At 36.1% G+C, this 17,500-nt stretch overlaps 1 pseudogene; it reads right to left on the bottom strand.

Annotated features, from left to right (window-relative positions):
• LOC137650886 (neuronal acetylcholine receptor subunit alpha-10-like) overlaps window positions 1-17,500 on the bottom strand; it is a 109,392-nt pseudogene that overhangs the window by 11,205 nt on the left and 80,687 nt on the right.

Genomic DNA, 17,500 nt, shown 5'->3' with positions numbered 1-17,500 from the left:
GGCATTGAACGATGTCAAAATGCCCCCTCCAAAATTCACGGAGGGTGAGTTGAGTGCTTTCAGTCACTTTGAAGCATCTTCTGAACAGATGCTTTGTGTGAAGCTTCTTGAAGTTGGCAATCACTTGCTGGTCCATAGGCTGGAGGAGAGGGGTGGTGTTTGGTGGTAGATAGAGAACCTTAATGAAGGAGAAGTCCGGATGAATGATGTCCTCGAGGCTAGGAGGGTGAGCAGGGGCATTTTCCAGCACCAGGAGACATTTCAGAGGAAGATTGTTCTCTTCTAAATAGTTCTTGACAGCCGGACCGAAGCAGACGTTTATCCACTTAATAAATATGGTCCTCGTGACCCAGGCCTTAGCATTAGACTTCCAAAATATCGAGAGCCTCTCCTTCATGATATTTTGTGCCTTGAAGGCACAAGGATTTTCTGAGTGGTATACCAGTAGGGGCTTAATTTTTAAGCCCCCACTGGCATTTGCACAAAATGCCAGCGTTAGTCTGTCCTTCATTGGTTTATGGCCAGAAAGTTTCCTTTCTTCAGATGTGATATATGTACGGCGGGGCATTTTTTTCCAGAAAAGGCCAGTTTCATCGCAGTTAAAAACATGCTGAGGAATGTAGCCTTCTCTGGAAATTACGTTCTCAAACTTCTTGAGGAATTCTTCTGCTGCTTTCTTGTCAGAACTGACCGCCTCTCCATGCCTGACGACTGAGTGAATACCAGTTCTCTTCCTAAACCGATCAAACCTCCGCCGTCTATCTGAGCTTCCACGAGATCGGCAAAGATGGCGCTCGCCTTGTGCAAAATTACCGATTGCGTGAGTGTATCACCAGCGATTTCCTTCTCTTTAATCCACAGAAGAAGGAGTCTCTCCATCTCATCATTGATTGAGGTCCTTCCACTAGCAAGGACAGTCATGCCTTTGAAGACTTACTTGCTTTAATGGCTTCCTTATTCTTAATAATTTTACCAATCGTAGATTGGTTACGGCCGTACGTATTAGCGATGGTAGTGATGCGCATGCCTTCTTCATATTTCTTTATGATCTCAAGCTTAGTTTCTATAGTTGTCATCTTCTTACTTTTGCCTTTAGCATCACTAGCAATCTTGGGACCCATGGCTAACGAATTAAAGTTATAATTAAACACTAAAATGCACAAAAAATAACAATATCGCAAGCACTCACACGAGATAAAATCTTTACGAAACGCACACAAGATTCTGAAATGAGCGTGCGTATGACAAAGAGAGAGAGAGGCAGCATCTCCCTCAAGCATTGTGGGAGGATTTTCAGCCAATAGCGTATCGGCATCTTAGTGACGCCGTGACGCCGACCAATAGCAGACCAGCTTCTTAGTGACGTATGCAGTGACGTATGAGCGTGGTGGTAAACTACTGACTCGCACAGTCGTACGCGTAGAAACCACCAGAATTGAGGTTTGGAATTCGATGCCGTAAGGTGGGGATAATGTCGTAACGAGGGGACGAAAAAAAATCGTATTCCACACCGTAACGTGAAAAAAACGTAAGCTGGGGGTCTACTGTGTGTGTGTATATATATATATATATATATATATATATATATATATATATATATATATATATATATATATATAATATATATATATATATATATATATATATATAAAGTTGTTGCAGCAGTTGCTATAGCATTTAATGTCTAAGATTATATATATATATATATATATATATATTATATATATATATATATATATATATATATATATATATATATATGTGTGTGTGTGTGTGTGTGTGTGTGTGTGTGTGTGTTTTCTGTATAATGAAACTAAGCAAGACGTTTTTCTCTTCCTGTGCCATAACGGGGTTTCGAAGTGCAGGAAGTCCAGCTTGAACGATCCCCCCAAGACGATCTTCTTGATGATATGCGGAACCTCGGTCCCCCGAACTCCTCGTTGGTGGATGTTTAAGGTTAGCACGGACATCCCCAAGGCGAAGCTGACCAGACAGATTGTCCCTCCATAGTACATGCCTAAAGGGAATTTTTTAATCCAGGTCTCATTACAGTGTCCATTCCAAATGCTAAATAAAGGCCTTATATGTTATAGAGATTAATGTTGGATTTTTCAGAAAATATTGTCTGAAGAATAATATGTTTAGTAAAATTAGTGTAGTGTGTACTTAGGTGAGAGTGTATGTTGCAGGCCATTCATCACTTCCAGCCCCCCCCCCCCCCAAAAAAAAAAAAAAAGATAAAAAAAATTGAAATATAAAGAAAGAAATTGATAATATTCTAACATAAATGAGTTTAAAACAATAATTATAGCGGCCAATTCGGGTATTGCTACATGTAATTATAGAATAAATTTATTGTTCAAAATTGATATTGCCAACTATGACTAAAAATGAAAATAATAAAATCAGCAAAAACCAAAATAGGAACGGCATAAAGTTAGGACGCTCATGAATGCAAAAAGTTTACCCAACTCCGGTTTTTGGTATCTTCTTTTTTCAGCTTCACGTGAAATTATAGCATGTATTACAATAAAAATTGACGACCAAGCGTTTATTGGTAATTCCAAACGAGAATATTAAAAAAAAAATAATAATGATAATAATTTAAAATACTCGGAAATGTAATATTCATATCAATGATTGCATTTTGAATTTTTTTTTTTTTTTTTTGGCTGTGAGTATACGACAACTGAATCACCAACTGATCTCACTTATTGAATCAAATCAAATAATCCCGTATAATGAAGAAAAGGATAACACTCCTAAATGATATGTTTACAACAATCATGTCTGATCTCTGTACTTTACTGTTGTAGCTAGTTTAAAGGTTTAAAGACCGCTCATGAATGGCAGAGGCAAGGGACGGCGGCATTGTCCAATCAAAACAGGACAATATTCTAGAGACTGACCATATATACATATGATCAGCACCCAAGGCCCCTCTCCACCCAAGATAGGACCAATCAGAGCCAGGCAATGGCTGCTGATGACTCAGTAGATAGACGTATAGGCTCCCCCAAACAACCCCATCCTTAGCTCACTTGTATGGTGAGGTTACAGCAACCAAAGAAACTAACGAGTTTAAGCAGGACTCTAATCCTATTCTAGTGTTCACCAGCGCGGAACGTTACCACATCGGCCACCACAACCCTAAAGCTATTTAAAAATGATAGAACTTCCTTAGGCAATTTCATTTCCAACTTTCCGAAATTTCCTCTTCTTATTGCTTGGAAATTGACATTAATTCGATAAAGGGAATGATTAGAGTTCATTGTAACTTTGGCCTATCGCGCAATCAACAAAGACTAATTGATTTTTGAGAAGTCTGGGTCTCAGAAAGCAATAGGCATTCGCTGTAAATTTATACAATTACCAAGTGATTGATTTTGTATGAAGTCAGTCTGTACTCATTCGAAATAAGTATCAGATGTATTAGACAATTATTGACTGGCATGATTAAATCTGACGATTATTTTATTAGAAAAAGCATTTGTTCAAATTATTGATTTATTTCAGTAATCAATATGAAAATAGAATATGACAATTTATTTTTTTTAAATATTTTATGACCAATAGTAGCAGAGATGTGTAATTATTGAATAATTGACTTTTACCCAAATTTTTAGATTACATATGTGACTAGAATTTGTACTAATATCCAAAATGCACAATAATGAAGGTACTTTGTATCTTTAGGTGTCTCTTGGATTTTCTATGTACCTTTACCTCTGAAGAGTATTTTTAGATATTTGCGTCTTTTATTCTAAGGATACCTTCGTGTCTGAGAAAGAATATATATATATATACATGTAAATATATATACATATATATATATATATATATATATATATATATATATATATATATATATATATATATATATATATATATATATATATATATATACTGTTAATTTGTGTACAATTTTGATTTTGAGTAATCCTTTCAATTCAGTTATATTGTATTTTTAGACTACTCTCTTGTGTATTTAGATATGTACTTATTCACAAAAACTCAATCTAATCCATTTTACACTGAAATAAAAAATAGTTCGGTCCTGTACATTTTCGGCAGCACCATTTTGCAAAGTCTCCCTCCAGGCGCTGGCCATCCATCCAAACTCGCAGAGGCCAATTTCCCAGCAAACCGGATTATCGCCACTTACTAATTAGCGGCGTCTTTTCCGTCGGGGGCAAGCTCTCCCTGATGGTCATGAGGAACACCGTCATGGAGAGCAGAGCAGATATCCCCAAGGTGATCTTTTCTCCGGATTCGCTCGGGACTTAGAACACCAATAACGCTGGGAAGAGAAAATGATGCGGATTTAAGACGTCATATTGCTTATGGTTTTTAATGAATGGATAATGACATACATACACATACGTATATGCGCAAAGAAAACACACATAATCTACATACATACATACATACATTCATACATACATACATACATACATACATACATATACATATAGACACACACACACACACACACACACATATATATATATATATATATATATATATATATATATATATATATATATATATATATATATATATATATATATATATATATATATATATATATATATATATATATATATATATAAGTTTGTACACTCATAAAAAAGGAGAAGGCAAAGTGGTAAACAAACAGACATAATGTGCAGTCAGGGTTTATCTTCTTGATGAAAATCTAATTGATTTCTTTTAATTATCTAAAAAGTTTGTTGGCTACGTACTGATTACTAGTAATATTTAAACAATATCGTTTCACAGCTCTGAATTATTTCTGACTTCATATAAAGTCTAATGTCTTTCAAAAAAATCATAAACTTTCTGAAATGATACTGGATTAGGTAATAAAATTACAGAAAAATTATTTTTAAAATTGTCTGCCTTACCCAAATCTTGTTTCAAGAAAAGTAAAAGAGATAGATTCTTTCATGATAAGCATCTCTAGTTCTCTAAGAGAAACGTTGCTGATGACAATGCGAAGGGAGATTGGATATGAAAATTAGGTTGAGATCAGGAGATGGCACAGGGAAGAGACGTATGGCTTGGATTCATGATGCCCTATGTATCTCGTGGGTGCCAGAGGATTAAGTAAGTAAGTAGTAAGTATGATAACATAACGTGCACTTGATCTAGAGCTACTTCTGTACCGAACCATTAATCTCGCATCTGCAAGGTATTTCAAATTAAATTTCAACAAAACATCAAGCATTCACAGAAGTTAAATCGATAATGTTTCTAAAATTCACTAAACTCATCTCTGCTGTTTAAAGGTTTAAAACTGCCCATGAATGGCAAAGGCAAGGAACTGACATTGCCCTTGCTAGCAAGGCAATGCCCCAGAGATTGATCATATATACATATGATCAGTGCCCAAGAGGTCTCTAAACCCAAGCTGAAAATTATAGGACCAGGTAGGGACAGGCTGCTTGTGACACAGCATGTAGACCTATGGGCTCCCCTAACACACCCCCTCCCCCCCTTTCTTAGCTCACAAGGATGATAAGGTTGCTGACACTACAAGGAACCATCAAGCTTGAGCAGGTCACGAGCCCCAAGCAAGGACACTTCCAATAGGATATAAAATATTATCAAACAATAAATAATAATCAAGTATTCAGAGAAATTTAAAGAACTATTTTCTTATAATAGGCTAAACTCAGATATGCCATTGATTAGAACGCAAGACAAGATGAGATTGAACACATAAAACATGGGTCTCCTTCTCAGCTTTATGGTGAAGGTTATATTTTGGTAGGGTTCGGGGCAGTAGGAATAATACGTGATGTTCTTCATTGCTGTGAACTCTAACAGGTCAAATTCTCCGTTGCTTTGGTAGTTGGACATGTCTCCTTCGTCCATCTGCTTCATAAGGTACAACTGCGAGGAGAGAAAAGGTTCGTTTGGAAAGAAAAGGATATAATTCACGCTTTGTCTCACATAGAAAATACGTTATTTGTTGATCATTCTGTTCCGGTTTATATTTTAGAGACTATATTTCAAAAGCGAATTTGAGTCAGTTGATTTACTTTTACTTTCAAGTTGATTCTAAATAATAATCTTCCCCACTCTTGCTTACTCGAGTTTACTACACTATTAATTTTTAACAAGATAAACATTTAGTTGCCTAAGAGCGTTTCATTATATATTTATAGATATAGATTCGTTAATGTTTTTACTCTCTTCGTTATGAAAGCCAAAATTTGGGAAATTTGAATTAAAAATAACAATCTCAGTTCTCATGTCATTTGTCTTTGTTTCTGAATCAAAATCTTATTATAAATCCTCCTGCGGCTCAACAACTTTATGCCCCATGTATCTTACTCTCACTTATATCTTATTCCCCATCTGATAATCACATTCCTGTTTACTATTCACAACACATATGGTCAGCGCCCAAGTCCCCTCTACGTCAAGCTAGGACCAGGAAGGACCAGGCAATCGCAGCTGATGACTTAGCAGGTGAGGCCTATAGGTTCCTCCTAGCTCACAAAGACAGAACGTTTGCAGAAACCACTAGAAACTTTCGAGTTCGATCGTGGCTTGAACTACCGTCCAACAGATTGCGAGACAGGGGCGTTTCTCATGGGATACCACAACCCTAAGTCAATTATTCCACTGAAATGTTTAACTCTTGTTTTGCCAGTTACAATTAACTTCTAGATTTAGATATAATTAAGGTCACTACTATCATTAGGTAATTCTTCCATCTATAATTACTGTAATCTGTAAAATACGTACTGAAATTAATAATTTTTGAACATATTCTCCTTTTCAAATAACTTATGTATATGCTTTGTTGGAACTCACGTGTTCCCAACAAACAAGTCCTTTTCTGAGAACCTTTGGATAAAAATCTATATTCATATTCTCTTCTAACGCTCACCAATTGTATTATTATCATTACTAGCTAAGCAACAATCCTAGTGGGAAAAGCAGGAAGCTACAAGCCAAAGGGCTTCAACAGGGAAAATGGCCCAGTGAGGAAAGAAAATAAGGAAACAGATAAAATAGTGTGCCTGAGTGTTCCCTTCAGTAAGAGAATTCTAATCCAAGACAGTGAAAGGCCATGATACAGAGGCTATGGTACTACCCAAGACTAGAGAACAATGGCTTGATTTTGTAATTCCTTCTAGAAGAGCTGCTTACCATAGCTAGAGTCTCTTCTACCCCTGGAGTGAAGAAGAATTTTTCAGTTACCTTATTGTTGTCAGCTGTATGAAGAAAGAGGAGAATGTGTAAGGAATGGGCTAGATTATTCGTTGTTTCGATGTATGTGTAGGCAAAGGGAAATGAGTCGTAATCAAAGAGTGATCCGATGTAGTACTGTATCGACATCGACAGTCAAAGGACTCAATAACTCTCTAGCGGTAGCAGGTAAACGGGTGGCTGGTGTCTACATTTCCATTTAAATTACCCAAACATATCTACCCTTTCCCGTTTCTGTAAGTTAAATAACCTTACAATAGCAGCATTTTCTTTTACCAGACTCCATTCTACGTACACACTATTTAAAGTAACATATTTACATACCTTACTTCAACCCTTTCAAAGTATTCTTTTCAAATAAGGGTTGGAAAATGATAAACACTTTGACCAGAAATAAACCAGTAGGGGAAAGACTCAGCCCATAGAATTTTGTAAACATTAAAAGCAGAAAGTAACAGAGAAGAGAGGCAAGATATACAATGGTTGTGACAAGTGAGTTATATTACAGAAAACAAAGATCCTCCATCTGAGTAAAAAGTACGAGTAAAGTTTTAGCGACAGATTTTGGAAGGAGTTTTGGAGAGAGAGAGAGAGAGAGAGAGAGAGAGAGAGAGACAGAGAGAGAGAGAGAGAGAGAGAGAGAGAGAGAGAGAGAGAGAGAGAGAGAGAGAGAGAGGGGGGGGGAGAGGAGGGGGGATTTCGTGGATTAAAGACCAAACTTAATGTTAGTGAACTGGATAGGAAAAGAAGGCTATAGTTTTGTTAGTGCAACTAATACTGCTCCAGACAGGCACATCATCTTGCCATATGTAATTACACATCTTCCGTGGAAATACTCAAGACGTTAGTTACTGAGGATCATATGTAAATGAGTTGTCATAATAATTCATACAGAAGGGTGGGGTGAAGGTTGCTGTTTATCCAGTGTTGTCAGAAGGACAAGAGAGCTGGGCAATATGCAGAGGATATGTTGGATTATTCAGTGACTGTGGAGGATATCTTTTAATGGAATATCTAACATCCATCTGGATTGGTCCATTATCGAAGGGATCTATAATTTGAGCAATATTATTTCAAATAGAAGTTTCTGCCTTTGGTAACCTGAATATTTCAAATGTGTTTATGACCTTCCTTGCATATTTTACCCCGTTATAAACATGCGTAGTTGACAAACAGAAAGACAGAGAGAGAAACGTATAGATTTGTTACATCCAGAATGTTTTGCATCACCTTTTTATAAGGAATATTGTTAGAACACAGGGCATTTCATACACTCCGTCAGATATCATAATATGTACGTTTGCTTGGTCAGTGGATGTCTCTGGAACCACTACCCACCAATACACCTGTCTCTAAATTGGTATAAGTGTCTTCTAGGGGTCAATGATAAGACATAGGACTAGTAAACTCATCTCCTTCAGGTGAGAGATAGGGATAACATATTTATATATATATATATATATATATATATATATATATATATATATATATATATATATATATATATATATATATGTATATATAAATATATATATACATATATATATATACATATATAAAATTTATATATATGCTATATTCATATATATATATATAGATATATATATATATATATTTATATATATATATATATATATATATATATATATATATATACATATATATATATAAATATATACACACACACACATATATATATATATATATATATATATATATATATATATATATATATATATATATATATATAAAATTTACATATATATATATATATATATATATATATATATATATATATATATATATATATATATATATATATATATATATATATATAAATATATATATATGTATATATACGTATATATAAGAATATACACTGCATATATATATATATATATATATATATATATATATATATATATATATATATATATATATATACATACATACATATACCAAGGCACTTTCCCCAATTTTGGGGGGTAACAGACATCAACAAATGAAACAAAACAAAAAAGGGGACCCCTACTCTCTACGTTCCTAACAGCCTAAGAAGGGACTCAACCGAGTTCAGCTGGTACTGCTAGGGTGACACAGCCCAACCTCCCACATTATCCACCACAGATGAAGCTTCATAATGCTGAATCCCCTACTGCTGCTACCTCCGCGGTCATCTAAGGCATCGGAGGAAGCAGCAGGGCCTACCGGAACTGCGTCACAATCGCTCGCCATTCATTCCTACTTCTAGCATGCTTTCTTGCCTCTCTCACATCTATCCTCCTATCACCCACAGCTTCCTTCACTCCATCTATCCACCCAAACCTTTGCCTTCCTCTTGTACTTCTCACATCAACTCTTGCATTCATCACCTTCTTTAGCAGACAGCCATTTTTCATTCTCTCAACATGGCCAACCACCTCAACACATTCATATCCACTCTAGCTGCTAACTCATTTCTTACACCCGTTCTCACTCTCACCACTTGGTTCCTAACCCTATCTACTCGAGATACACCAGCTATACTCCTTAGACACTTCATCTCAAACACATCCAATTTCTGTCTCTCCATCACTTTCATTCCCCACAACTCCGATCCATACATCACAGTTGGTACAATCACTTTCTCATATAGAACTCTCTTTACATTCATGCCCAACCCTCTATTTTTTACTACTCCCTTAACTGCCCCCAACAATTTGCAACCTTCATTCACTCTCTGACGTACATCTGCATCCACTCCACCATTGGCTGCAACAACAGACCCCAAGTACTTAAACTGATCCACCTCCTCAAGTAACTCTCCATTCAACATGACATTCAACCTTGCACCACCTTCCCTTCTCGTACATCTCATAACCTTACTCTTACCCACATTAACTCTCAACTTCCTTCTCTCACACACTCTTCCAAATTCTGTCACCAATCGGCCAAGCTTCTCTTCTGTGTCTGTAACCAGTACAGTATCATCCTCAAACAACAACTGATTCACCTCCCATTCTTGGTCATTTCATTCTCGTCTACCAGTTTTAATTCTCGTCCAAGAACTCGAGCATTCACCTCTCTCACCACTCCATCAACATACAAGTTAAACAACCACGGCGACATCACACATCCCTGTCTCAGCCCCACTCTCACCGGAGACCAATCACTCACTTCATTTCCTATTCTAACACATGCTTTACTACCTTTGTAGAAACTTTTAACTGCTTGCAACAACCTTCCACCAACTCCATATAACCTCATCACATTCCACATTGCTTCCTTATCAACTCTATCATACGCTTTCTCCAGATCCATAAACGCAACATACACCTCCTTACCTTTTGCTAAATATTTCTTGCATATCTGCCTTACAGTAAAAATTTGATTCATACAACCCCTACCTCTTCTAAAACCACCCTGTGCTTCTAATATTGCGTTCTCTGTTTTATCCTTAATCCTATTAATCATTACTCTACCATACACTTTTCCAACTACACTTAACAAACTAATACCTCTTTAATTTCAACACTCATGCACATCTCCCTTACCCTTATATAAGGGTACAATACATGCACAAACCCAATCTACTGGTACCATTGACAAAACAAAACACATATTAAACAATCTCACCAACCTTTCAAGTACAGTCACACCCCCTTCCTTCAACATCTCAGCTCTCACACCATCCATACCAGACGCTTTTCCTACTCTCGTTTCATCTAGTGCTCTCCTCACTTCATCTATTGTAATCTGTCTCTCATTCTCATCTCCCATCACTGGCACCACAACACCTGCAACAGCAATTATATCTGCCTCCCTATTATCCTCAACATTCAGTAAACTTTCAAAATATTCCGCCCATCTTTTCTTTGCCTCCTCTCCTTTTAACAACCTTCTATTTCCATCTTTCCCTGTCTCTTCAATTCTTGAGCCAGCCTTCCTTACTCTCTTCACTTCTTTCCAAAACTTCTTCTTATTCTCTTCATATGAATAACCAAATCCCTGACCCCCCTCAGGTCAGCTGCCCTCTTTGCCTCACGTACCTCGCGCTTTACTTCCACATTTTTCTCTTTATAATTTTCATACTTCTCTATACTATTACTCTGCAGCCATTCTTCAAAAGCCCTCTTTTTCTCTTCTACTATTACCTTCACTCCTTCATTCAACCATTCACTGCCCTTCCTCATGCTGCCTCCAACAACCTTCTTGCCACACACATCACTTGCAATCCCAACAAAATTTTCTTTTACTAACTTCCACTCCTCCTCTAAATTGCCAGTTTCTCTTACTTTCACTTCGTCATATGTCATTTTCAACCTTTCCTGATATTTACTTCTTACCCCCGGTTTTATTAGCTCTTCAACCCTCACTAGCTCCCTTCTACATCCACCTACTCTATTCCCCCACTCTTTTGCTACAACCAATTTTCCTTCCACCAAAAAATGATCAGACATACCGTTAGCCATACCCCTAAACACGTGCACGTCTTTCAATCTTCCAAACATTCTTTTAGTTATCAACACATAATCCATTAATGCCCTTTCTACTACTCTTCCATTTGCCAATCTTACCCATGTATACTTATTTTTATCTTTCTTTTTGAAAAAGCTATTACTTATCACCATCTCTTGCTTAACACACATATCTACCAGTCTCTCACCACTCTCATTTTCACCTGGTACGCCATACTTCCCAATGACACCTTCTACCTCTCCCGTGCCCACTCTAGCATTTAAGTCACCCATGACAACTACATAATTCCTTCTACCCAGTCCTTCTACACACCTAGTTAATTCATTCCAGAACTCATTCCGCTCTTCTTCACTTTTCTCACTACCTGGCCCATACGCACTGACAAACGCCCAACATTCCCTACCCAACCTAACCCTTACCCACATTAACCTAGATAATATCTCCTTCCATTCCACTACTTTACCTGTCATCCATTCACTCAGCAATAAAGCCACACCCTCTCTCGCTCTTCCCCTTTCAATCCCAGACACTCTACCAGACATTTCACCAAACATCACTTCACCCTTTCCTTTTATCTTCATCTCACACAAGGCCAATACAGCCATCCTTCTATTCCTAAACATACTTCTAATTTCACATCTTTTACTCTCTATCGTACTATATCCACGTACATTCAAACACCCCAAAACTAGAGTGCGGGGAGCAGTTACTCTCCCGCCAGCTCCATCTCTTTGTCGATATATATATGTATATGTATATATATATATATATATATATATATATATATATATATATATATATATATATATATATATATATATATATATATATATATATATATATATATATATATATATATATATATATATATATATATATATATATATATATATAATAGTGAATTAATAAAAACATTGATACAATGGTCTCAAAATTATAAAATATTATGGTATCTGATGATATTTGAATGATCTTTTTCGAATAAACTTACAAATTCAAATGCACGGATGAGAGTGAATGACAAAAGAAATTTCATGCGATCATAAGTTCTTAATTAAGTAAGTTTGAAACGATTACATTGTTTTGATAAAAACGAATTTATCCACCAATCTACCTTAATGGGATCCCCAATTCCCAACGCCTTGCCATACGGTCTAAAACTATTAAATTCTGAAGTAGCTCTACTTACTTAGTATTCGTAAGCAGAAAAGGACCAACCATCTTTAAAAAATGGCAGCCATCTTTGATTTTTAATTAGCCAATTGGAGAGATTTTATTACTATCACTTTGAGGCCATTTTTGCTTATATCGTCATTTACAAGATTCCTCTTAAAAGCAGCTGTTATTCGTTTTACACGCAATACAGATGTTACTGTTATCTGCTGCACTACAAAACTCACATTACTGTTATTACTCTACTACAAATCTCATATTGCAGTTATCTGCTGCACTGCAAAATCACATGACTGTTATTGCTGTACTACAAATATCATATTGCAGTTATCTGCCGTACTACAAAATATATATGGCTGTTATCACTGTACAACAAAACTCATATGGCTGTTATCTGCTGTACTACAAAGAGCACATTGTTGTTATCTGTCATACTACAAAACTCATACGGCTGTTATCGCTGTACTACATAACTCATTGCTATTATCTGCCGTACTAAAACCCCATATGGCTATTATCACGGTACTACAAAACTGACATAATGAACTACAAGAAGGGAAACTAGTTTACCTGATATCCGTCATAGGTCCACGAAGCCCATTTCATCTTGCACGACTGGATATCAAAGGGGAAATGCTCCACGTTCATGTCACAGGAGGATCTGTGGATGCCGTGCGAGAGCCATGTCACTTCTCCCGCCGAAGTCACGATGACGTTTGTGTTAATGGTGGCTGACGTACACTGGGAGTCGGCGCTGGCGAGGAAAAAGAACACGGTGGTGATTAGAATGATAGGGAATTACTCCATGATGACGAGAAGGAAGAAAGGAAATTGGAATAGGATAAGGAGAAAAGGGAAACTATTCCAACGGATCCAATACTGCGATGTTGGAATGTCACTGGAAATGACAATAAATTTCATTAACATATCAATGTCTGAATTCTCTTACCGACCTTGGGATCAGAGCCCCAGGTGGAATCACTCAAACACAGTAGCTTATGACCGGCGAGGAATCGAACCCTGGTCCAGGAAACTTGTAACAACAGTAGCATACCACTTAGCCACAAAGGAAGATAAAAGTGAATTAAGAAAAGTTAATATAAGTTTCCTGGACCAGGGTTCGATTCCCGGCCTGTTAAAAGCTATTGCCTTTGAGTGGTTCCGCCTGGTACTCTGATCTCGAGGTCGGTAAAAGAAGCTAGACATTAATGTATCAAAATATATGACTTCTTTGAATGTGAAAAACACGTATAAATGGGAGAAATTTATCATTAATCAAATGCCAAGTACAAACATACCAATTAGCTACGATGGTGAAGATGGGTTGATTTCAATTCTGATTACAAAAAACCTAGAAGAATTGGCATTGACTTTTATATTTCTTCATGGCTAAGTGGTATGTCACTGTTGTTACAAGTTTCCTGGACCAGGGTTTGATTCCTGGCTGGTCAGAAGCTATTGTCTCTGAGTGGTTCTGCCAGGGGCTCTGATCCCGAGGTCGGTAAGAAAATACAGACATCAATGTATCAAAATATATGGCTTATTTGAATCTGACAAACACGTCTAAATGGGCAGAATTTATTATATATATATATATATATATATATATATATATATATATATATATATATATGTATATATATATATATATATATATATATATATATATATATATATATATATATATATATATATATATATATATATATATATATATATATATATATATATATATATATATATATATATATATATATATATATACATATATATATATATATATATATATATATATATATATATAGTATATATATATATAGTATATATATATATATATATATATATATATATATATATATATATATATATATATATATATATATATACTATGTGTGTACATGTGTCTGTGTGTTTCTGTGAATCAAGAGTAATCAATTTAGAGTAAACGTTCTTTGCCCTATATCATTGTAAATTAGTAAAGCCTTCCTTCTGATAACATATACATATGTGCTAGATATATATGTAGACATGTACTTATGTGAGTTAATAATAGTTAAAACAAACTCTTTACCTCTCGAATTCCACACACTTGATGCGCTAACCTTTGAATCGAGATTAGACTTGAGCTTAAGAAAACACGAAGACACGAATTCATGTTCACCATACTATTATTAACAACATGCAACCACATTTAGCCTACAGTGCTTCGTTATTTATTGTATTAGTGTAGTCTGGTTCGCAGGACTCTGCTTATAAGTAACTAGTCTTTTCTTACTTATTCTTACATATTTGGAACACACCACTATAAAATTTACCAATGTTTCATAAACACAAACTTTTTGTAATATCTAAATCCCTTAGTAATTTCAAATACCATCGAAGCTACTTAATATGACAATTAACTCATCAAAATTACCAATGGAACCTAATCATTCAGCAATATTTTGACCATGTTTTCAGATTTCATATGACCACCAGGTCCTTATATTTAAAAAATCCCATCAAATTTCCATCATATTCAACCTTTGTCACTCTAAATGTCTTATGATCTAAGTCCTGCATCTTTGGGTACAACGTATTTATCTTAATATAAAGTTTTTACGAAGTCAGTATATGATAATACATATTTCTCTTTTAATCGGGCTCAGTTTTATTATTTATCCATAATAAGAAGATTCTGAAGAAATTGTGAGTTCCTCACATGACCCAGTTTTTTTATTCTTCTCACAATAAACGAAAGAACGAGCTACGACTTCTCGCAACACAAGTAACAACGAACTACAACTTTTCAGAGCACACATACGGATGTTTACAGCTTCGCAAAACACAGGTATATACGAACTACAACTTCTCATAACACATATACGAAGGAGCTAGGGTTTCTCACAACACATGTACAAATGAGCTAAAGCTTCTCATGACACATACAAATGGGCTATGATTTCTCACAACACATATACAAACGAGGTACGACTTCTCACAGCCCACATATGAATGACTGCAGCTTCTCATAACACATGTATAAACAAGTTACAACTTCTCACCACACATATACAAATGAGCTAAGTTTTTATTCACAACACATATACAAACGAGCTACGACTTCTCACAGCCCACATACGAATGACTGCAGCTTCTCATAACGCATGTAAAAATGAGCTGCAAATTGTCATGACACATATAAGAATGATGCATATGCGAGCGAGTTATAACTTCTCATGACACACGTACAAACGAGATACATCGTCTAACAACACACATACGAGTGAGCTACGACTTTTCCCAACACATGCGCAAACAAGCGACTACTCGTGAAACACGTGCGAATGAGCTATGACTTCTCAGGACACACTTGCCAATAAGCTGCTACTTCAAATGACACACATGCAATGGATCTATGATTTCTCCTGACACACATACTGTATGATCAGGTTACGTCTTCTGACCATACATAAGAATGAGCTACTACTTCTCACAACACGTGTGAATGAGCTATGACTTCTCTCATCACGCATATGACCAGGCTAAGACTTCTCATGACACACATGCGAACAAGATACCACTTCTAACAATGCTCATATGAACGATATCAATTCTCTCACCAAATGTACGAATGAACTATGCTCATGGCATGTACTAACGAGCTAAGACTTCTCATGCCATACATACCTATGAGCTACATCTTCTTACGACACATACACGAGCGAACAGCATCTTCTCACGACACACGTATGAATGAGCAACAACATCACACAACAGCATAAATGACCTATGACTTCCCCACGCCACAAATACAAACGAGCCATAACATCTCAGGACACATGTATGATTGAACTATACATTCTGACCACACATCTACAAATAAGCTGTCTCTTCTTAAGACACATAAAAACATGCTACTACTTATCATGATACATGTACGAACGAGCTACATCTTCTCACAACACATATCCGAACAAGCTACGTCTTCTCATGACACATGTATGAGAAAACTACTTCTCAAAACACAAGAACAAATGAGCTACGTATTCTTAAGACATATGAACGAACGAGCTACTACTTTTCATGACACACGTACGAACTAGGTACTGCTTTTCACAATACACGTATGAACGAGCTATGTATCCTCACAGCACATGTACAAACATGCTATGTCTTCTAAAGATACACATACGAACGAGCTATGTCTCCTCACGACACATGTAAGTATGACCTATGATTTCTAATGACAAAAATACAAATGAGCTACTAGTTGTTACGACAAACGTGCGATTGAGCTACGGCTTCTCACAACATACGGACAAATGAGGTATGACTTATCCTAACACGAACAAACGAGCTACATCTTCTCATGACACATATGATTGAGCTACTACTTCTTACGACACACTTACGAGCAAGCTTCGACTTCTCATGATCTATGCACGAAAGAGATACGTCTTCTCATAAGAAAGATACAAATGAGCTACTGCTTTTCACAACATGTACGAATGAGCTTCGACTTATCACAACACACGCATAAACAAGATATAACTTATCACAACGCACATACGAATGAACTACTACTTCTTAAGACTCACCTAAGAACAAGCTACATCTTTTTAAGACACATGAACAAGCAGCATTCGGAAATCCTCATGTA

This window comes from Palaemon carinicauda, chromosome 12 (genome assembly GCF_036898095.1).
Source record: "Palaemon carinicauda isolate YSFRI2023 chromosome 12, ASM3689809v2, whole genome shotgun sequence".
Lineage (NCBI taxonomy): Eukaryota > Metazoa > Arthropoda > Malacostraca > Decapoda > Palaemonidae > Palaemon > Palaemon carinicauda.
The sequence above is the reverse complement of the archived record's forward strand: the minus strand, read 5'-3'. Positions and strand labels throughout refer to the sequence as shown.